Below are 22,510 nucleotides of genomic sequence, written 5' to 3'. Positions count from 1 at the left end.
TTACTTTTATGTTGCTTTACATAAGAGGTCTGGCAGGTAAATTCTGATTGGCTTGCAGCACTTTGTGTAGATTAGATTGAAAGTGGTAATGTAGAACTAATCACTAAAGGTCTGGTTGGCTTCCCGTTTACTCATGGCAGATGATGGAATTCAATTACAAATGAAATTAATTTTCCAGGAGAACATAAGCAAGTCTGCAAGTTTCTTCTTGTAGCGTCTGTTGTGACTGTTCAACACACACTGACGTTTTCACTGTTTTGTAGTGTTACACCCTGGAATGTTGTACTGGTTTACTGGGCACACACTGAAATACACCTAAGTATCAGTGGTGTAGGATTTGAGTAAATGTACTTCGTTACTGTACATTACTGATTTTTTAGCTACTTTCTAGTTTCTCAACGTATCAAAGATATGAGCATATTTAACTCTATACTCAACTTCATTTATGATTTTTCAGGAAACAGATTTTTCAGCAAGGCCTGATAAAAAAATAAACCTGAGCATAAATGTGCTTTCTGTAAAACCCCATTCCACATTTAGTCCCTATTTCCTGCTTTAATAACCTCCACTTTTCTGGGAAGATGTTCCACTACATTTTGGAGTGTGCTTCTGTGGATTTTGTAAGATTCATTTAGCCACAAAGTTATTAAGCCAGGAACGGATGTCGGTGAAAAGAGGAGGATTGGGGTGCAGTCAAGTCAAGTCAATCAAGTCAAGTCAATCAATTCAAGTCAAGTCAAGTCAAGTCAAGTTAAGTCAAGTCAAGTCAAGTCAAGTTTATTTCTATAGCGCTTTTCACAACAGACATTGTCTCAAAGCAGCTCTACAGAAATCAACAGTAAAGGTGAATGGTGTGTGTTTATCCCTGATGAGCAGCCGTGGCGACTGTGGCAAGGAAAATCTCCCTTAGATGTTATGAGGAAGAAACCTTGAGAGGAACCAGACTCAAAAGGGGAACCCATTCTCATTTGGGTCAGCTCTATAGCAGGAGATCTTCCACTCCAAACCATATCTTCATGGAGCTGTACAGGAACGTTGTCATGCTGAAACAGGTTCGGGTCCCCTAATTCAAGTGAAGGGAAGTTTTCATGCTACAGCATCTAGAGACATCCTATACAATTGAATTTAAGTTTGGAGAAGACGCACAAATAGCTGTAAAAGGCAGGTGTCCCAATACCTTTGCCATATAGTGAGTCATAGGCTTAGAATATTTTATAGTGAAAAGAAGAAGCTCACAGCAGACTTTTGAAAGATCATCAGCAGAATGGGCTTTAAAAGTAGCTGAGGTTATTTTTAGGACAGTGAGGAGAAGGTATGTGGAAAATAAATGAAATATTACAAACATGGCCTACATTTTTTTTTTAATAACGTAGGCTTTGGTAAGAGCTCCCCCACCACCTCTGTTTATGCCCTTACATCTTTAAAATCCATACTGTATACTACGTACCTCTGATTTCTGGAGGACATTTTTTAAGCTTGCATGGGGTAAAATGCTTTCATTGCTTGCCAGATGAACAGATCAGAGCTTCCCCAGGGAGATGAGCTATTTGCAGTCGCTCTTTGCACTATTTGCATCACGCTTTTTCATGCAGCATGTGGTCCATATGGGTTTCTCCAGAAGGTTGGCAGATTTCTACAGACACAACACTACAGATTTCATAAGCGGGGTCCAAAGAGTGAGGAAGGCCTAGGTGGCAAAATGTGTTGAATTTGCACAATGCTGAATTGGACTCTTGGTTCGTTACAGAAATAAAGACTTGATGGCGGGTCCAGAGGAACATTCCTCACTCTCATGAGTGCACAACATCCCTGGTTATTTATGTATATATATATCTGTCTGTCTCTACTATATGGAAACATTATTGGGACACTTGACTCTTCCAGCCATATATATATATTTTCCCCAATAAAGTTGGAGACACACAATAGAACTTATTTTGTTATGGTACTGTAGCATTAAACTTTCCTTTCAGTCTAAGATAAGAATCACATAAATAACACAAATTGTAACATCAAATAACAAAAATTTTCGTTGTTGTTTATTTGATTTCTTATTCATTTTGTGAGAAATGAGGGTGAAGTCAATTGAAGTCAATTTATTTCACATCAATTCAATTCAATTCAATTCAATTCACATTAATTCAATTAAATCAATTCAATTCACAAGTCAAGTCAATAAATTCAATTCAATTCAATTCACAAGTCAAGTCAATCAATTCAATTCAATTCAATTCAATCCACAAGTCAAGTCAATCAATTCAATTCAATACTGTACATTTGGGCATCCAGTGTAAAACGTGCCAAATCGAACATGCGGATCACAGAAAGAAAGAAAGAAAGAAAGAAAGAAAGAAAGAAAGAAAGAAAGAAAGAAAGAAAGAATTAGATGGAATGATAAAAGGAATGAAAGAAAAAAGAAAGAAAGAAAGAAAGAAAGAAAGAAAGAAAGAAAGAAAGAAAGAAAGAAGAAAGAAAGAAAGAAAGAAAGAATTAGATGGAATGATAAAAGGAATGAAAGAAAAAAAGAAAGAAAGAAAGAAAGAAAGAAAGAAGAAAGAAAGAAAGAAAGAAAGAAAGAAAGAAAGAAAGAAAGAAAGAAAGAAAAAATTAGATGGAATGATAAAAGGAATGAAAGAAAAAAAGAAAGAAAGAAAGAAAGAAAGAAAGAAAGAAAGAAAGAAAGAAAGAAAGAAAGAAAGAAAGAAGGAAAGAAAGAAAGAATTGGAGGAATGATGAAAGGAATGATGGAAAGAAAGAAAGAAGAAGAAAGAAAGAAAGAAAGAAAGAAAGAAAGAAAGAAAGAAAGAAAGAAAGAAAGAAAAAGGAAGGAAAGAAAGAAAGAAAGAAAGAAAGAAAGAAAGAAAGAAAGAAAGAAAGAAAGAAAGAAAGAAAACACATGGTTCATCAGCATTTAATTGAACAAAGAATATAACAAAATAAAGTTAAATGAAAAAGTAAGACACCAATGGAAGAAAAAATAGATAAAATCAGATTTTTTAAAGAGAGAAAAAAAACTAGGTGGTGTTTTTGATGTTAACTAATAAGTAATAATGAAAGGTTGGTTGATTTCAGAAATCTTGGTGACAGCTACATGCATGCAGAAGACTGATTTGAGCTCTGAAGTCTGTCGAACACGTGTGCAGCGTGTAATGGAAACGCTTTATTTGTGGGTTTGTTGGGCTGAAATGCTTGTAAGTAGCATCACGTGTGTGAGCGTAACATCACGGTCACACTTCCTCTGGACTAAACCGCAGCACAGAGCTCTTGAGGGAAGAGAATCTTTGAACGCTCGGCTAATAAGATTCCAATTATAGGCACATCATTTGGAAAATGTCAACGCTCAGGTTCCATTTCCTGGCCGGGCCTCGAAGGAGTGAATTCCTGATGGATTGTTTTAATTTGGTCTTACCTTACCTCTTTTCAATCAGCCGGGCGATTGAGTATTTCTGTCACAGCGTTCTTTCTGACCTAGAAACTTAGCCCAAGAGCAGGAAAAAATATAACTGTTACGTACTGTAAGTTTCAGGAAATTAATAATCTGGGTTTAAATTAACTGCTTAGAAAAGAAAAAAAAACTCTTTTTGGAATAGGTCGATTAATTTTGTGAAGTCATACATCAAGTATGAGAAATGGGTCAAGAAGCAATCATTTGCACAACAGTAATCATCTCACTGGAACAGTAGAGTGTTTAATATCCAAGCTCTCTGAGAATGTTATTAGAATGATTCAGCAGGTTATAAGGAGGTTAAGCGGTTACAATAACTTTCCTGCGATGTTTGAGAAACATTCGCTCTAAAAACGTTCTCTAACTTTCCAGGGCTTCCTGGCCATCTTGGGATTCAAACCTCACAGCTTTAGGGCACAGAGATAGTATACAGAGCTTGGATTACTATCAATGTTCTTCTCAATTCTGTGTGGGTCTTCTCCAGGTTCTCTAGTTTTCTCTCATGTCTCATAATCATACATTCTACACCATTTGTTTGGTTTGAGCTGCAATAGAAGATTTACTCAAATAGCTACTTTTACAACCATGGGTAACCGAAAAGCATTTCACTGAACATTGTGCCCACTTGGATTCCTGTTCTTGGGTGCCAGGAGCAGATCATCAAGTGGTCCTCTGCTGTAGAGGCATGTCTGCCTATAGTGATGGGAAGATCGGATCACTTTAGCAACTTGGTTCTTTGAATCTCTTCGAGATGAACGAATCTTTTGTGAGTCATTTTGACCAGAAATAAAATAAAATGTTACATTTTTATATTAAGCAGATTCAAACGTCAACATACACCAAGTATATTTATATACATCAATCATATTAAAATATAATTTAATAGCGTCTATGGGAGGCACGTGGCAAAAGAACAAACGAATCGGACTAAAAGAGTCGAGAGCTAAACTACTTCATTCAGAGATTTTGCGATGCTTCGCTCATGCGTGTCAATAGAAAATGAACGAATCACTCTTTGAGACGACTCGTTCGTCTGAGTCAAATTAAAGAGTCGCGAATCGTTCATGAACAACCCATCAACACTGCCTTAGTGCTTAATACGTCATGTGTTCGGACATGTTCTGCTTCTCATATGGATGTGTTTTGCACTATTGTTTGCAACTGTCGTGAGTGAAAGTTACACAGAAACCTGAATGTCCGTTTGGCCAAAGTGACTGAGACCAGATTTTCATTGTGTCATTGAAGCTTTTGACCTGCATCTGCTTGGCTTTATGCATTAGCCTACTTCCACCCGACTGGTTGATTGACGAATCGTATGAATTTGTCAAACTAAATGGGTGTACATGAACAAAAAGTGCATCATGCTGATCCATTTTTTTTCTACAGTATTTTTCATCATGTTCCTTTCATCGTTCTCCTCCTTATTGATGATTTTAAAGATTTCTAAACAAGTTTTATTTGGTCTCAAAAGATACACATCTATCCCTACACGACACAATATCCGAGGTGCATTGATGGCATAAATAAACCTCAATAAAAGAATAGGTTTTTGTTGTTTTAATCAGTTTTCTATTGGATCTCTCTCTTTTCAGTTTTTCTGCATTTCAGTTCCCATTTGGTTTGTTTCAGTGGGATTACGATTGTAGTGGTTTGTTGCCGTCCTGGTCCTCCCCTCGAAAAACCCTTGGCTGACCCTCCGGCGCTGGAAATATCTTGCAACGACGTACGCTGTGTGTTCAGCAAACACCATCTGCAGCTTTGGGAATGCGGTCGTCTCGGGGGAGTGGACTCTCACCCACTGGGAGATTTATGCGATGCATTAGGAACGTTTGCAGCTCTACTGACTTTGACATGCAGGCATGTTCTCTCAGGTGCAAATGCAGTCTTTGTTTTATTAAAATGGCAAACACACGTTTGAAATAAAAAAAAAAAAAAAACAGACGGAAACACAATCACTTGTGACATCGTTCCACCTAGTGATCATATCTGAGTAGTGCATGTTGCTGAGCTCATTAAATGGTTCTTGAGGGTGACAAACTTTTTTACGCCAATGTTCTACATTCCACTTACAGTACAGAGTGGGCGGGGCTTAAAAAATCTGTTAAGACTCAAAAAACACGTGGACCGCTCTCCTTAAATGTGTTTTATTCTAAATTAATTGGAAAGCTACATCTTGCTACATTTACAAATTGATCGAACCAATAGAAACTTATGATCTATTTGCAAATCGTTCTAAAACACAAAGATTTTATAGTATGTTGCATAAATATTGACCCCTCCTTGAACTTTCCCACATTATGCATTATAAAATCCTGTCATTAAAATGGACATTTTGTGTATTTTATACCAAAATGTTGGCATGCAAACAAATCATTAGCCCATTTTTTGAGGTGAGCCGAGTTCACGGCGGTGAGTTTATTGCTCTGATTTGCCCCCTGGTGGAATCAGAAAGACGAGTTGTTCCTTTTTAATTCAATTACAATCCATTAGATGAAGTTTTTAATTCAGAACATCTCTTTGCTACGCTGGATGTTCAGACTTCCTTTTTTATTGGACTGGTCCTGGCTCACAGACCGTATCTTATTTGACACTCTTCATTAAGCGTGACTGGGAAAACGTTGCCCTCGGCTAGTCCGGATGAAGGACAGGACGATTACCATATGCTAATCATATGAGTCACGAATGAGGATTAGCATTCAATTTATCGCTTGTTCGGCGCTCTCTCTCTCTCTCTCTCTCTCTCTTTCCTCCCTGTCTTTCTGCAAATACACAGAAAACTGAAATCAGACCCGTTATTCAACGTCCATCTGTCCTCGGAGGCTGAGCATGCCAGTCCTGCCCACGCTGAGAGCTGGTGACTAGCCGTGCCAGTAAACCGCCTGCCAGACTGAGAGACACTTCTCTCTTTCACCGCCTCTTTCACGTGTAAATGTCAAAGGACACAGTGAAGTACCACGCCAGAAGGTCCATTCATGAAAAGAACCATTCACCTGTTGTTGAAAAACCGATGTGACGATAGCTCTTCCGATATTGATCCAATACCGAAATCTTTATGGTTTTCATCGTAACTGAGTCACGCCTTTGCAAAAATTACAGTTGCAGGATTATTTCTTTGAAGAAAAACTTCAGTGTGATGTTTTTATTGATTCTGAGGTTTTTTAATTATTTCTGACAGAAAGTAGCGCTTACGTGTCTAACCTCAGGAGGGCAGTTTTTTTTTAATGATGTTTAATGTCACATGAATAAATAAGTCAGTCTGAAAGTGATGAAGCGATCTCGGACCAAGAATGCAACGTGAGCAGAGTACAATGCTAGGTTACGTGGCACGCCATGAAATGAAAGACTTCAATGAAAGATTTGGAAGCTAAACTGAGGGTATAGAAAAGAAGGCCAAAGAGCTGTACGGAATAAATAACTAAAGCGCCGCCGCATCATACTGTTGAGACAGAAATAGAAAAGGGGTATACGCCATCCAGGCATAACATTATTGCATTATAACAAAGAATATATTGTGACGTCTAGACGACTGGGTCGGAGCGTCTCCAAAACTGCAGCTCTTGTAGGCTGTGTTTCCTGTCTGCAGTGGTCCATATCTCTCAAAAGTGCTCCAAGGAAGGAACAGTGGTGAACCGGCGACAGGTTTTGTGGTCCGATCCAACAGACGTGCTCCTGTAGCTCAAACTGCTGAAGAAGTTTATGCTGTTAATGTTCGATGTGTTTCAGGACTGTTTTGGCAGCAAAAGGGGGACCAACACAGCATTAGGCAGGTGGTCATAAAGTTTTGCCTGATCGGTTTAAACCACCAGTACTACAAGCAACACGTCATTGTGGGTAATGCAGGAAGAGTTATGACCCAGATGTTGAAAGATGTTTAAGCTAAAATAGTACACAAGTATATCTCAGACACATTTGTTTGATGTGTAATACTGAGTAATGTCCTGCGTCACATGACGATGTTCAAATCAAATCCAAATCCAATCTACAGTCATCTTGTACAGTATTGAACTGATCTGTAAAATATCTATCCTACAGCGGATATTACTATCAATGACAATCCTTCCTGGGATGTCAACCTAATTACACGGTCACACCACCTTTCACCTTTGACCATTGGTCTGATGTCAGCTCGGAAACTGTGCACGAGCCCTCCGGCCTCTTCACATCCCATCGTGAAGGAAGTAGCAGCAGTGTAAGATATCTCCTCCCACTCTGTCTGTGTGTGCACTGTGTGAATGCCAGCTCGGGTTGAATACAAGGCCCTGTCTACAACACACACACACACACACACACACACACACACACACACACACACACACAAACCATATGACTATATAAACACTCCAGGTGGCCAGTTTTGGAGCCAGACTGTGGCAAATTTGCTTGGTTCCAGATTTAACAAGATGTTAATTGCTCATTCTTCTCCCAGTCTTGCACTGTCCATGCGACCAAGCTCCAGTTTCAATGAGTACAAACCGTCTCAGCGGCAGGTTCCAGCATTAGGATGTATTGGTAACTTGCATTCTAGAACTTGACAATTATTACAATGAAGAAAAAAAAAATTGTGTTACCACAATGTTGGAGGTGCACAAACGCATTGGACGTCTTTGGATTCTGTAGCGTTACATTTTCCCTTCACTCCGCTCCGTATGCTTTACATGAGTCAGAGTGGAAGATCTCCCGCTATAGAGCTCCAATCCTACTGAAGACCTTTGGTATGAATGTTCCATGACTGCACCCCAGACCTTCTCACCTCACCGACCTAACACCCTCGTGGCTGAATGAACACAAATCTCCACAAATTCTAGTGGAACATCTTCTCAGAAGTGTGAAGGTTCCTATAACAGCTCATTTGAATGGGATTTTTTTGTATATGTGACATGTGATTGTGAAATAGGCAGAACTTCAAATCAGCAAAGTTTCAGGTGACTTGTTGGTCATGGGTAGTGAGTGGACAAAACCAAAAACAGATTTTGTCTGTTGTTCTCATACTTTATAAACATCAGCTCTTTACTTTTTCTCCATTTCCTGAACTTTACTTGGTGCCAGATGCAAATTAATTGTAAATGCAGGAAGATTTTAACTCCTCACTCAAATCTCAGTCTTATATCATAACCACTGTTTCATTCAAACCACTTCATGGTTTTCAGCATGGAAATTTATTGCCGACCGCCTTTCTATTTTGTTTCCTGTAGAACCTGCAAATTATAGGTTGTCGCCGTGGTCAGTGATGGCCACAACCTTGTGTCTTATAATGCTATAAAAAGCGAGCCACTAGCAAATCAACCCAGACTTTGCTTAGCTTCAACCGCCATTCATCTCATCCTGTCTCTCCATAACCCACGCCGCAAACGAGCCCAAATTACCTTCACTGCCATCTCAGAGACGTGAATTGAAGGCGGTCTATTTTTTTCCGTCATGCTAAAAAAGAGGCAAAAACACGAATCTTCCCTGTTCCGGGGGCACCAGGTTCAGCTGACTCGCATGTGATTGCACCAGATTGGTCTGACATTTCATGATAATAGGCTCATCTGCTTGCCTGGTCACGAATTAAGACCATGCCAAGCTCCTGTTTAGCTGACCTGACATTTAATCATTCATTTATACATATACTCGCTGTATCTAGGATGCTGAAGATTTCGTGTGCCACATACGAGATCTATAAATACCGCTTGCTCTGGCTTTTCAGCTCGCAACCTGTCTCCTGAACACTCGTCTCTTCCTCTCGAAATTCGTTCCAGAGGGTTTTTTCTGTGTTGTTTTTTTTTTTAAGCAGCCAGAGGTCTTTCATTAGTCTGTTTCCATACCAGCTGTGTTCAATTCTCCTGTTTGGGATTTTAATTGAAGACATCGCTAAGCTAGTTTCCCAATTATACACGCAAGGAGGGCCAATTCCATAAATCAATAGTCATTTCATCTTTTTTTACGTTTAAGTCACTTAAAATGCATGTGTTTTGATATTCATCATTTTCTTGCATTTTTTTATATTACAATTTAATTGAATGTTATTTTCTTTTTGCAGCTTTTCATTTACTTTGATTGGAGGACAATGTGAAAAATGCGTAGCAGTAACAGGCACAAGTCGGCCAGCTAGAAAAAGTTTCAAGGTCCCATGAATCGTTAGAGAGCACGAGGAAGAGATACGCTTCGTGTTTTGTTTTGGATTGTGTTTTGCGTTTTTGTTGTGTTTATTAAAAGAGAAACAAGTTTTAATTCCAACGCGCTTGTCTACAGTCTTGTTTTTCAAGTGTGCAACATTATATATATATATATATATATATATATATATATATATATATATATATATATATATATAATATAATATATTTATTATATCTATTCGCATCTGAATAAAAAAAACGATGTGCTGCATTGGAAGTAAAAAGTGCTTCGGGTACAGTCGGCGTTTGCATTGATGCAAACAGATTTTTTTATTTAATATTCTTAATAGTTTTGCTGTATTTTTATTATTTAAAAAGTAACCGATAATGTGTGACAAAATTTTCTATGCAGATCGATTTCCTGTCGTTAAACCGTGTCTCGAGTGCGTTCTCTCAGTGCTGCTGCTGCTACGTGAATATGACGCATCACAACGCTACGAAAGCCGAGGCGTGTCCTGAGAGTCGCATAGAATACAGATTAACATGGCAGAGGTAGAGCTGTAACTTCCTGCAAACATAACAGAAAAAAAACCACGCGTTAGAAGTCAGAATGCACGTTAGTAAATTGATGATTTGTTGAAGTGATCTGTCTGTACCATGTGGAAATGCGGAGCATCATATTTTTTCCATTGGAGCGTATTGCTTTAAATCGCATTGTGTTGTATCGAAACGAAATCGGATCTCACTGCATCGTAATAGCGGTGAATCGTATTGTTTTGCATCAGTAGCTGCTTCATGTGTATCTTTAATGTATGGATGTCCATGGATGCTGTAGCATGAAATCTTCCCTTTACTTAAACTACACCCAACCCTGTTCCAGCATCACAATGCAAACCCTGTGCACAAAGCCAGATCCTTTAACATATACTTTATATGTGTTGGAGTGGAAGATCTTGAGTGGCCTTCTACAGAGCTCTGAGCAATGTGTAATCAGTTTAAACCTGGAAGTCAAAATTCCCCCAGATTATGGTATTTGCAGGAATGCATGACCTCCTGGTGAGATCTGAATGAGCCGAATGCCCAGAAATAGGTTTAATCATCAGAAATGTTTGCTATTAAACCTGTTTTTTTCTGCGCTTGATAATAAACTAAGCAGGAAAGTTGTTTGAAGCCCACAGACAAATATTTTTGCCTTTGTTTCCAAAACCTAATTGAATAAACGAGGAAGTATCCGATAATGACGCAACACGCGCAGGATGTGAGTGTACTGAAACGTCATGGCTGACAATGATCAGGATCAGAAGTGACTAAAGAGAGAAAGAGCCTGTATCAGCTTTACAGTAATGAGTGTTAATAGTCATAAACTACAGACCGTTTGTATTGTCTGCTATCATCTGCATATCGCCCGGTTCCTTCTAATCCTTACGTATCTGAGGGAAAACGTCAGGAGAAAATATAGAGCCGAATCTATCGAATCGATTTTATTGTGTATCAGAGTTTAATAGAAATTTACTATGAAAAAGCAAGATGGAGCAAAGATCTCTTTAGGATCATGGTGCTTGAATTAAAATTATAGTGTGCTAAAGAGTGTGTGTGTGTGTGTGTGTGTGTGTGTGTGTGTGTGTGTGTGTGTGTGTGTGTGTGTCTCGACCTGTGAAAATCTGCTCTCACTCACAGCTGAAGTTTAAAGAGGATTTAACTCTTTGGCAAGTGAAGGTGTTGACAAGCTGATGTTTCTATAAAAAAAAAAAGGGAAAAAAGATGGAAGATTTTTCTTCGTCAGCCGTGAAATCTGTTTTTACAACAAAAAGGATGAGACTAGAATGAATTTAGTTTTATACAACTGTCAGCGCTGGCATTGTTGATTTTAGAGCCTTCCAACATGCTAGCTAATGAATCGTGTTAATTCGGCATCAGCGATGTTTATGCCTAAAGTAGATGGATGACGTGTAAAGAAATTTCGCAGTTGTGCGTTTTAACACGTTTGGACAAGTGTCCGTGTTTTGCCTTTTGTTGGGGGTAAAAGGCAAAACCTTTTAATTTTATGTATTATAATAAGAGCTGTCAATCAATTAAAAAAATGTCATTGTGATTAATCGCATTTTTATCTGTTCTAAATGTACCTCAAATTCAAACTTTTCAAGTTTTTAATACTGTAATCAACATGGGCATTGACGAATATGAACGCTTTATGTAAATGTGTTTATTTTTAGTAAAACCGAACTCAACACAGAGTACTTATGGTGTTTGGAATCACGTAAATCATCAGGAAACCAAACGAAACTTTTTCTATGTTTCCGCACGGACCGTTTTAATCGCCGGATGTGTGCTTCCTGGCAGATTTTGGTGCTTTTTGAGACTTGGTGCATCATTAAAGCAAATGTTTAGTGATTAAAAATTTCGGTGGTTTATTTATTTATTTTGATCTGAGTAAAGAAAAGATGTCTTGAATAAATGTGTTGCATTGAAGGATTTCATTTCAGCTCTTTTATATTTATTTATATTGGAAATTAAAATGGTCAAACAAAAATGCACGATGCATCAATAAAACCAGTGGTGTTCAAATTAACTCGCGTTAACGTGTTATTCACTCCGACAGCTTGTTATCTGTTAAGCACAGAAAGTGTTTTTGAGAGAACGAATACTGAAGATTATTAAGAGGTTGAATTATAGTATAAAGGATAAGAAGTGCAGAATGAAAATGAGCAGCAGGCACAAAAACGAGAAGTAAATATTGACCGTAGGGATTGTACATGAAAAGCCCTCTGATTGTACAAACCTTCTCCGAGTATTGAGCTGCGTGTGATTTCAGAGAAAAAGCGAGACAAGGTGTACAGACACCAGCGCTATTTTCGCCTCACATTCGCAGTTTATACACAGCATCCATTTATTCAGCCTCTTAATTATGTTATGGCATAAATGTGATGTTCGGTTTTCGAAAAATAAATCCAATCATCTAGCGATTATTGCAGTCCGGTGATGGCTTGTGAGGGATTATAATTCTTGACCGAAAGCCGTTCTGATTATTGTTCATTCACGAGGACTTTATCCATGTTGCAGTTGCACACGTCTGATGATGGCGCCGAATTGCAGTCATTTGTAAAGCACAGGAAGTCCTCCCAAGAGAACAAACACTGAAAATTCAAGGAGGGGGGGAGGCTGCATGAACCATTCAAAATGTTCTTATCTGAAAGTAAATTTTACACACTGCCAAATGTACAGGTACATTGCACTTTGCGTAGCTAAAATTAAGGTGAAACCCAAAATATCAACAGCTTTAGGCACGAGTCGGTCTGCGGTCTGAGAGCAGTTTATTTGTTTTGTGAGAAGTGAATATTTGTCGTCTGATTGATCTTTGGTGTGGAATGTGCATCATTAGCCAGCAGTTAAAAGTGGATAATTAGCTGGAAGTCTTGGCAAATTTCATAATATTTTCTAACTCAGGTGTTAAATCAAGTGCGACTGAGTGATTAATCCCTGTGGCTGTTTGATTCAGTTCTCTGGTGCGGGTTTTCTGTGATCTGACGTGCCGAAGAACAAAACATGCCTTTATCTTGGCATTTCTTCCAACTTTTCTGATAAATTTCCTGAGAAAAATATGATAATGAGGATAATAAGTCTAAAGTTTTTCATCAAAACTGATGAAAAAATAATTTTAGAAACTGACAAGCGTTAAAGGCTAAACCTCTGTTAGGAGGTCTGTAAACAGAGACCTTCTACACCTCTTTTGATGTGACTAACATGTAAAGAAGGCCAGGTCTCCTTTACTGGGACTAACAAACAGAACATGTTGGCACAGAAGCCACGCCTCTTTCAGTGGAATAGCATGCATAGAGGCCACACCTCTTAATGCTACAGTTTGCACAGAAGCCACGTCTTTTTCAGTGGAACGGTCTGCACATAGGCCACGCCTCCTTCGTGCTACAGATTGAACAGAAGCCACGCCTCCTTTAGTAGAACAGTAGTGCAGAGGCCACACTCATTTCAGTGTAACAGCATGCGCAAAAGCCACGCCTCCTTCAGTAGAACAGTTCGCGCAGAAGCCACGCCCCCTTCAGTAGAACAGTTCGCGCAGAAGCCACGCCTCCTTCAGTAGAACAGCATGCACAGAAGCCACGCCTCCTTCAGTAGAACAGTTCGCGCAGAAGCCACGCCTCCTTCAGTTAAACAGTTCAAAAGTAAAATGGACCTGCTTGCATTCAAAATTCTTAAGATAATAACAACAATAACAATAATAAAATTAATAATAATAATAACTTAATTTTATCTACAAATTCTGAAAATCTTTCCAGTGTTGCATCACTTTGTGATTTAAAATAGGGTTGAGGTCTACAGAGCTGTGATGACCTCACTCCTCCTCACAGAGGGAGTTTAAAATAAGTTCATGAGTGACAAAAGCAGACAGAGGCAATGCTTCATCACACACTCCCTTACTGCGGTCAATAGACTTAAGCCTGTACACACACACACACACACACACACACACACACACACACACACACACAAACAAACACACATTCCCTTTCTGGAAAGCGTCTTCTCATTATTACAAACATCTGTGGGATGCCAGAAGTGACTCCTCTGCTAGATGTTTTCCAGTAACGCCGGGGAAAACGATACTCCACAAAGCCAGTCAACATGTGGATCTACATGGCTCACATTCAGCTGTGCTTTCCGGCTTAACGTATTTCAGGACACACTTTCTGCAAATGCACATAATAATAATGTGTCATGATAGCATTATGCTAATGGAATGGATGTTAGCATTTTTAAAGGTCTTTGGATTATGGCTTTGCTGAATTCTCAAATCTGATTGGTCGATTGGCCGTTAACGCATTATTAAAGCCCTAATATATATATATATATATATATATATATATATAAACACTTACAGGTATACACACACACACACACACACACACACAAACATACAGTATACACTTACACTCACTGATGCATGTACACACACACACACACACACACACACACACACACACACACACACACACACTTGGAAGTTTTCCCTCTGTTTTGTTTTCCTTCTCGAGCTGCAGTAGCCTTCAGATCGAATTGCCGTTTGTGTTTCAATATATTGATTGAATTCTAATTGCCCATGACGTTTGTGTACATTTAAAGTTTGTTCGTTGTTCTTCCCAAAGTCTACGAGTTCCTGCCTGGAGTTTGTCATGAATTCGAAGAAGAGTCGGAACTCAGCGGGATTCTCTTGGATAAATGGTAATTAGAAGCACATGCCACCTTCATGATGGAATTTCATCAACCGCCCAAACTTCAGCCATTATTATGTCATCCCTGTTCGCTGATTAAGGCGTTTTATTCCCCCGATAGCACCACATCACATTTGAACACTTTACAGGAAATGGCAAAATAGGTTTGAAACCTGATTTTTGCCTTTTTATTATTGGGTTCTTTAGCGGATTGGCGATGTGTCATTTGTGAATGAGTCGACTCTGTGAAGTGACTCTTTTTGAATCAATGTTGAGAGTTGACTCATTGGTGACTTCTTTTTATGTTTTTTTAAAATTAATTAATTAATTAATTAATTTCCCTGGATGTATGTATGTGTGTCTGTTTGTGTGTGTGTGTGTGTGTGTGTATGTGTGTGTGTGTGTGTGTGTGTGTGTGTCACCCGTTAAGTGTCATTAAATTATAAATGCTTCCACATTGGAAAGCTTTTTAATCTCTGAGCTGTTGGTTAATTGTGTAGAGTGAATCGTTTCTTATTTAACTCTCAGACGAGATCTATCTTCACTACATGGACAAAAGTATTGGGTCACCTGACTTTTCCAGCCATATGTGGTTCTTCTGCAAACTGTTACCACAAACTTGAAGGCACACAATTTGAATGTGGTAGAATGACCTCTTTACCTTCTCTTAAACTCAAAGACCCAATCCTGTTCCTGCATGACAATGTGCACAAAGCCAGCTCCATGAACATCTGCTTTACATGGTTATGAGTGGAAGATCTCCTGCAATCTCTTCTGGGAAGATCTTTCACTAGATTGTGTCCTTGTGGAGATTCATTACGCCTGGGGTGAAGTCAGTGTTCACATTCATCCCAATAGGGTTGAGATGAGAGAATCTGATCAGTGTTCTGTATCTGTGTGTGGTGCTTTAGTGACCTCTGCTGGCTGGGATGGGTAGAGCAGTTGGGAACGGTTACATACAACATTACACCAAGTTTCATTTCTTCTGCAGCTTTTTGCTAAAATCTATTCACTCTAATGTGATCAGTAATGTGAAAAAGAAAATCTTATTCTGTAGGAAACTGTACACATAAACATATAAGAACTTAAACGAATCATTCTGTGTTTTCTCTGTGTTCTCTTCCTGGTTTGTCGATGAACACACACCGAATATTTAATGTTGTGTTGAAAGTGTCTCTAGAGTTTTAATGGATCAAAAAGATGTATTTGTGTTCTCTGGGTCCTGACTGATATCAGCACTGGTTCAGAACAGATGCTGCACTGTATCGCTACTTGCGAATACAAACACTGCCACCTAGTGGCCATACACGAGTGTTTTTTTTCCTACTTGAGACAAAATTATTTGTTATTAGACGATATTAAATAAATGCTACACAACAGCGCGTTATTCATGTCACGTGATTTTTTACTTTCTATATCTCAACAAAGTTAATTAAAAGTTTATGCACACACACACACACACACACACACATATATATATATATATATATATATATATATATATATATATATATATATATATATATATATATATATATATAGGAAAAATGACATTTATTCAAGTGTTCCTGAAATAAGTAGAGCAGATAAGAACGTATCTTTAGAAAATGAAATATTCAATTTAAAACACACACACACACACACACACACACACACACACACGTGCACACACACAGACACACATGCACACACACTTACACACATCTGCATTACCCAAATAGAGTCTAGAAAAAAAAATGTATTGATTCAATTGGATTTTATTTAAAATTGTTATAAAAATGTAAATTGTTGATGTTCACAAATGTTAATAATAATAAACTGCAATTGTATGAATTTTGTGTATCTTTACACACACACACACACACACACACACACACACACACACACACACACACACATTGCTACCTGCTTGGTATAATTGGTTATTACTCCAAATATTGATTTTGATTTGATTTCTTCTGTTTGCGGATTTCAGTAAAAACAAAATAAACAATTAAAATATATATTTTTGAAAGCATTCTTACTTCGCAGCATTTTTTTTACACCTGCCTAAATTTTTTTGCACAGTACTCTATATAAAGTTACACGTGGGTAAGTTTTATAACTAATTGCATACAATTTATATTTAGATTTTGCAATATGATATATTTTATTATACATTACATAATTATTCCATTTCAAAAGATTTTTAATTTTAAAATGCACCTGTAGGGGGAGCCAAAGCACCGCTCATGCACATTGTGTGTGTGTGTGTGTGTGTGTGTGTGTGTGTGTGTGTGTTAGAGAAAGAAAATAGGGAAAAACATTCTGATGAAAATTCAAAACGAGCCTCGAATTAAAAAAAATACAAAAATATATAATGTATTACATTAAAATCGCTCTGCTGCATCGAGCACGCGCGCGAGCACGCGCTCTGTCTGTATTATTAATATTATACATTTTAGCTAAATGTTGTGTGTCATAAATGGTGGAAGGTTGTATTTATGGCCCATGCAGAGGACAGTGCTTATAAATATATATATTTGTGTGTGTGTGTGTGTGTGTGTGTGTGCGCGCGCGCACTTCTCCTTTCTCACTTCTTACTGCGGTGCGAAAAACAAATTTGATTTGATTGAACAGATTTGATTAAAAAAAACAACAAATCAAATGCAAATGCAATTTTTTCCCCTTTTTTCTTTTTCCTTTTTTTTTCTCCTCCCCCCCCAAAACGCCTGCATGATGGCGGACACCAAACACTCCGAGTCTCGCGCACTCCGCCTCCTGCTCCTCCTTCTCCACCCAGAACCGACGCTCGAGCCCGGTGTTTTCTTTTTCTGCGCAGGCGCATTCCTGCAAAAAGAAAGCCAAAGCGCAAAAAGGAGGGAGGAGGAAAAGAGAGAGAGAAAAAAACCCAGTCGATTCATTTTTTTAATCTCGCATTGGGAAAAAAAATCGCGCTTCCGTCATCCTGAAAGATAGAGAGAGGGAAAGAGAGGGAAAGAGAAGGAAAAGAGAGGGAGGATCCTTTGCTCTGCACTGCCCTGGAAAGAGGGAAAAAAAAAATTATCCTGTTTGACCCGCATCGTTTTTTTTTTTTTTTCTCCTGGAGGGGGGAGGAGGTAAAGAAGGCGGCGCGTGCCGCTTTGGTCTCTTTCTTTTTTTTTCTTTTTCCTCTCCTCTTTTTTTTTTTCTTCTTCTCCAAATTAGAAATCATTGTAGAATTTTGTACCCCCTTTGCGCAGGCCGCGTGCGCGCGCTCTTTCCTCACCTCTAAATTTTTTAATTCATTTTTTTTTTGTTGTTCCAGGAGGAAACCGATGCTTTCTTGGGTAAGATCAACTTCTTTTCTCAAATCCAATGTGTTGCAGTGTTTGTGTTTATTTTTCACTTAATCGAGCGCTTCTTCCTTTTCTTTCTTTTTTTTTTTTTTTTTAACTTTCTGAGGAATTTCTTTTCTGATTCAGTGTAGCGACTCGTGTTGTTATTGTTATTATTGTAACATAATATGATGATGATGATGATGATGATGATGGTGATAATTTTATTATTGTAGAAGTTGTTGAAATTTAATTTTAGGAAATGCAAACAAACAAACAGGTAAAAATGGAAAGGATAAAGAGGGAGGACAAGAAAAAAGCCGTGCTGGTGCAGGAGGGGGAACCGAAAACCCCCTGAAGAGCAGCAGCGGCCATATTTGGTGAATTTTCTTTTCCCAGTGAATTGCTTCTTCTTCTTCTTTTTTTTTTTTTTTGCCTGCTCTTATTCGCCGAATAAACCCGGGCGCGTGCTGTCGGATCAGTAATCGATGAAGGCGATTTTTTCCCTCCTCGCGCGCCTCCTGCTTTTTTTTCCCTTTTGCGCGCGCGTCGGACGCTTTCTAGCAGGTGAAACACCCGATGTTTTTTTTTAATGCGCGGATTGTTTTTTTTTTTTTTTAATTATTTATTTTTGCTTCAGAAAAAAAAAGCTCCGAATGCCATTTTCAGTGCAAAAATTAGCGCCCCCGTGCGGCCGGATTCGAGAGAAATTAAAGAAATTACGATTAATTCTGATTGCATTTCGAACGAGGAGTTTTTCTTTCTTTTTTTTTTTTTACTTTTTGATTTTTTTTCCGCATTTCTAGCAGAACACTGTCTAGAGTTCATTTCCAGTCTCGTGGAAAGGGCTAGTGGACGCCTCGGGTGTTCTTTTTCACGGATTTATTATGCATTTCCTCGTGCTCCATTTCTCATGTTGTGCATTTATTATTATTTTTTTTCCAACTCGACCTTTTATACAAAACACTTTTTTTGTATCATATTGGATCGTAAACTAAACCTCGGTTCGTGCTACACTGTTTCTGCTTCCTTTTTGTCTCTGTGCAGGTTGCATTGATTTTTATTATATTTTTACCCCCTTTTTCTCCTGCACAGAATTAGAAAAAAAAAGAAAATCAATCAGCGTGTTGAGAACGGATATGTTATGCACGTGCGTGCTCGCGCGCATGGTTCTCGTGAGTTTTTTTGTGATGCACATACCGTGAAGTGCATGCATTTTTTTAAATATTGTTTGCATAAGAAACTAACTGTGCATGGTTTAAGTTCGTTAGACAAAAAAAAAAAATCACCATTAAACACTTGGAGGAAGAATAATTAAATAGAAAAAACACTTGTGCATGTGTGTGCTGGATAATTAATGATTTTTGTTCTAAATATTTCATTTTTTATTCGATTTTAATGCCACATTGGGCCATGCACCATGCAATTATCCAGGCAGTAAAGATATTTCCTTCAATTTTTATGTCTCTCTGCTTTAAATCATTTTCAGGGTTGCTTGATAATTCGTGCACCGGCGTGCCGAGTGCTTTTCCACACAACTTCATGATTTCACCCTGACGGGAATATATCTCTGAAGCTTAGCGCTGAAGTGGCAGCCATTTTATTCTTAATTTATTCATTATTTTACATGTTTTTGTGCAATAATTAACGGTGTGATTGTTGGGACGTGCTCGATGCTAATGTTGGATTAGTGCAGATCTCCTGCACGGCCTGAATTGTGGAATGATTGGTGATCTAAGATACTTGCATTTCAAATCATGGAAAAAGATTTTGTTTCCGACAGATAAATATTGAAGAGCGCACGCGTATCTTTCCTGCTTCGGCCAGTTTATATTTGTCTTTTTAAAAAAAAGTGTCATGATGCTGGTTTCCAAGTAATATTTTGCAAAAAAAACTCCTTACAGAAAACGTTTAGTCAATTTACACGTTATTTTTCCCCTCCACATCTGGACTTTTCATCTGTAATGCATTTTTTCCCCTCATCTTGCATAGTGCTTTATTTTTTTCCCACCCATACATTTTACACTTTATATACTTACTCACGTGTATGGCATTTGGCAGATGCCCTTATCCAGAGCAGCTAGCAACCCCAATTCCACAAAAGTTGGGATTCTGTGTTAAATGTAAATAAAAACATAATGCAACGATTTGCAAATCTCATAAACTCATTTTATTGCAGCACGTCTCAAGTTGGGATGACGGCAACACGACTGGAAAAATTAAGAGTTACTAAAAAGAAACAGCTGGAGAAATAGTTTCCAACTAATTAGATTAATTGGGAACTGGGCACCAAGATGATTGGTTATGGGAAAAAAAGAATAATAATTTCGAAAGACGAGTCTCAGAAGTAAAAATAGTTGGCGATTAACCAGTTTGCGAAATATTGCGTCTACAAATTTCAAAACATATTCCTCAATATCTATTCTGAGAATCTGGAGAAATCGCAGTGCAAAAGAAACGAGGGCAAAAAAAAAAAAAATCTGGATGCTTGTGATTTTCGGGTCCAGTGTTAAATATTTTGTAATGGAAATCACTGCATGGGCTCTGAACCACCTTTAGAAATCAGTGAACACAGTTAACCGTGTCAACCATGTATGTAGGTTGAAGCTCTATCATGCAAAGGGCATGCCAACTGTGAATCTTCACCATACAGGTAGTCGTCGACTTACGACCACAATTGGGACCGACAAATTGGTCGTAACACGATTTGGTCGTAAGTAGAGTAGGCTATATGTACAGTACTGTGAAATGATGCCGGAAGCTGGTGAAAAAAATAACGTACGCCGCGGCTAGCGATTGTGGTCGAATGGTCGTAAGTTGCATAGGTTGTAAGTCCACGACTACCTGTATTCTCTAAACCAGTTTAAAATGTACTGAGGCAAAATGGAAAACTTTTCTGTGGTCGTTTAAATCGAAATATAAATTTCTCTTTGGAAACCATGGATGCTGCATCCTCCAGACTAAAGAGGAGAGAAGAGGGACCATCACCCGTGTTATCATTAGCGCTTAGTTGATGGTATGAGGTGCATTAGTGGCTATTTAATGGGCAGCTTGCACATCTGTAAAGACTTCATCAATGCTGAAAGTTATATACAGATTTTAGAGCAACGTTTTCAGTGAGGGCAAGAAAATGTTAAAATGCAGACTGCATCTGTTACTACAGCGTGGCTTTATAAGGACTTCTTTCTTTAGAGGAGTCCAAGTACTGAAGTGGCCTGCAATCAGGAGGTGCAAAGCAGCATGTGAAGAGTATAATATGATTAATACAATATCAAATGGGTGCTGCTGAAGACATGGATGTGAAGTGAAATGAGTAATTAGTGTGTGTTCAGGTTGTAACAGTTCAGTAACACACAGCTGTGTGTGTGTGTGGTGTGTTAGGTACAGTTCAGAGCCTGATGGCTTTAGGGGGAAAAAAATGTTGCATAGTCCGGATTTGAGGCCCGAATGCGTCCGTAGCTCTTTCCATACCTCTAAGCGTTATCTAACTAAAACATTTGGAGCGTTGTGAAATGAAAAAATACAACAAAGAAGACCCAGGACTGTTCAACGCCTAGAAACCTGACAAAAAAAGAGACATTCCTCTTCCAGAACTAAAACAATTCTTCCTAGTTCAGATGTATACAGACTGTTGCTAAAAGAAGAGATGTAACATATTGGTAAATAAGGCTAATGTCACACACATTTTGGTTTGTTGCAAATATCAAATTGAAAATTACTTTATATTTTTCCTTAAAATGGCACATTTCCTCAATTTAAGCTTTCGATGTTTTATTCCTGAAAGAATAAAATATGGGTTTATGAGATTCGCAAATGGTTTCATTTGGCTTTTATTAGCATTTTACAGCGACCCAACTTTTGAAACTGGAGTCTCACAATTTTAGTTTTTTGCAGTTGAGTAGTTAAGGGTTATAACTTCTGTGGGCGAATTCAGCGATCGTAAGATCAATACAAATCACGCCATGTGACATGGATCTAATAAGCTTGGGTATGACGTATGCAGACAGCTATTGAATTGTTCATGTTGCATTTTTATTGGGTCCTCCTAGGACCTCCTAGTCAGGAAGTTTTTGGCAAACACTCTGTGAGATGGTCACCCTACATTTCTGCCAGTGTCCATATTTTGGAAGTTAACCATGATCGTTATTTAATGTTTATCTTTCATCTGGGACAGTTTAAAATTGTCCAGTGTATACCAGGTATTTAGAGCCTTGTTTAGGGGCCCAGGAGTGGCAGTTTTGTGGTTCTTATTTAAACTTGCATCCAGTCAGAAGTCTAACATTTGAACTGTCTTTTTTTTCCGTACATGTACGTTACTCACGTGTGATATGGATGTAAGAACTTTCCCTAAGTGGAATGTTCATGAATGTGTTCCAATATTTTTAATGAACATTAATGCATGTTTCATGGCGTGTTTTTGAAAAACAAAGTTGTTCACGCATCAGC

General features: G+C 38.3%; 1 protein-coding gene across 6 annotated transcripts in view; it reads left to right on the top strand.

The window, feature by feature from the left end:
* Positions 1-17,742: 17,742 nt before the first annotated feature.
* The window catches only part of znf618 (zinc finger protein 618), a 33,252-nt gene continuing 28,484 nt past the window's right edge, over positions 17,743-22,510 (top strand). For 4 of the 6 annotated variants that reach the window (XM_046839054.1, XM_046839057.1, XM_046839056.1 and 1 more), the window contains exon 1: positions 17,874-18,076. The gene's annotated coding sequence lies outside the window, so the exon portion shown is untranslated. The other 2 variants (XM_046839051.1, XM_046839052.1) reach the window with 2 other exon arrangements.

Source organism: Silurus meridionalis, chromosome 25 (genome assembly GCF_014805685.1).
Source record: "Silurus meridionalis isolate SWU-2019-XX chromosome 25, ASM1480568v1, whole genome shotgun sequence".
Classification (NCBI taxonomy): Eukaryota; Metazoa; Chordata; class Actinopteri; order Siluriformes; family Siluridae; genus Silurus; species Silurus meridionalis.
The sequence above is the reverse complement of the archived record's forward strand: the minus strand, read 5'-3'. Positions and strand labels throughout refer to the sequence as shown.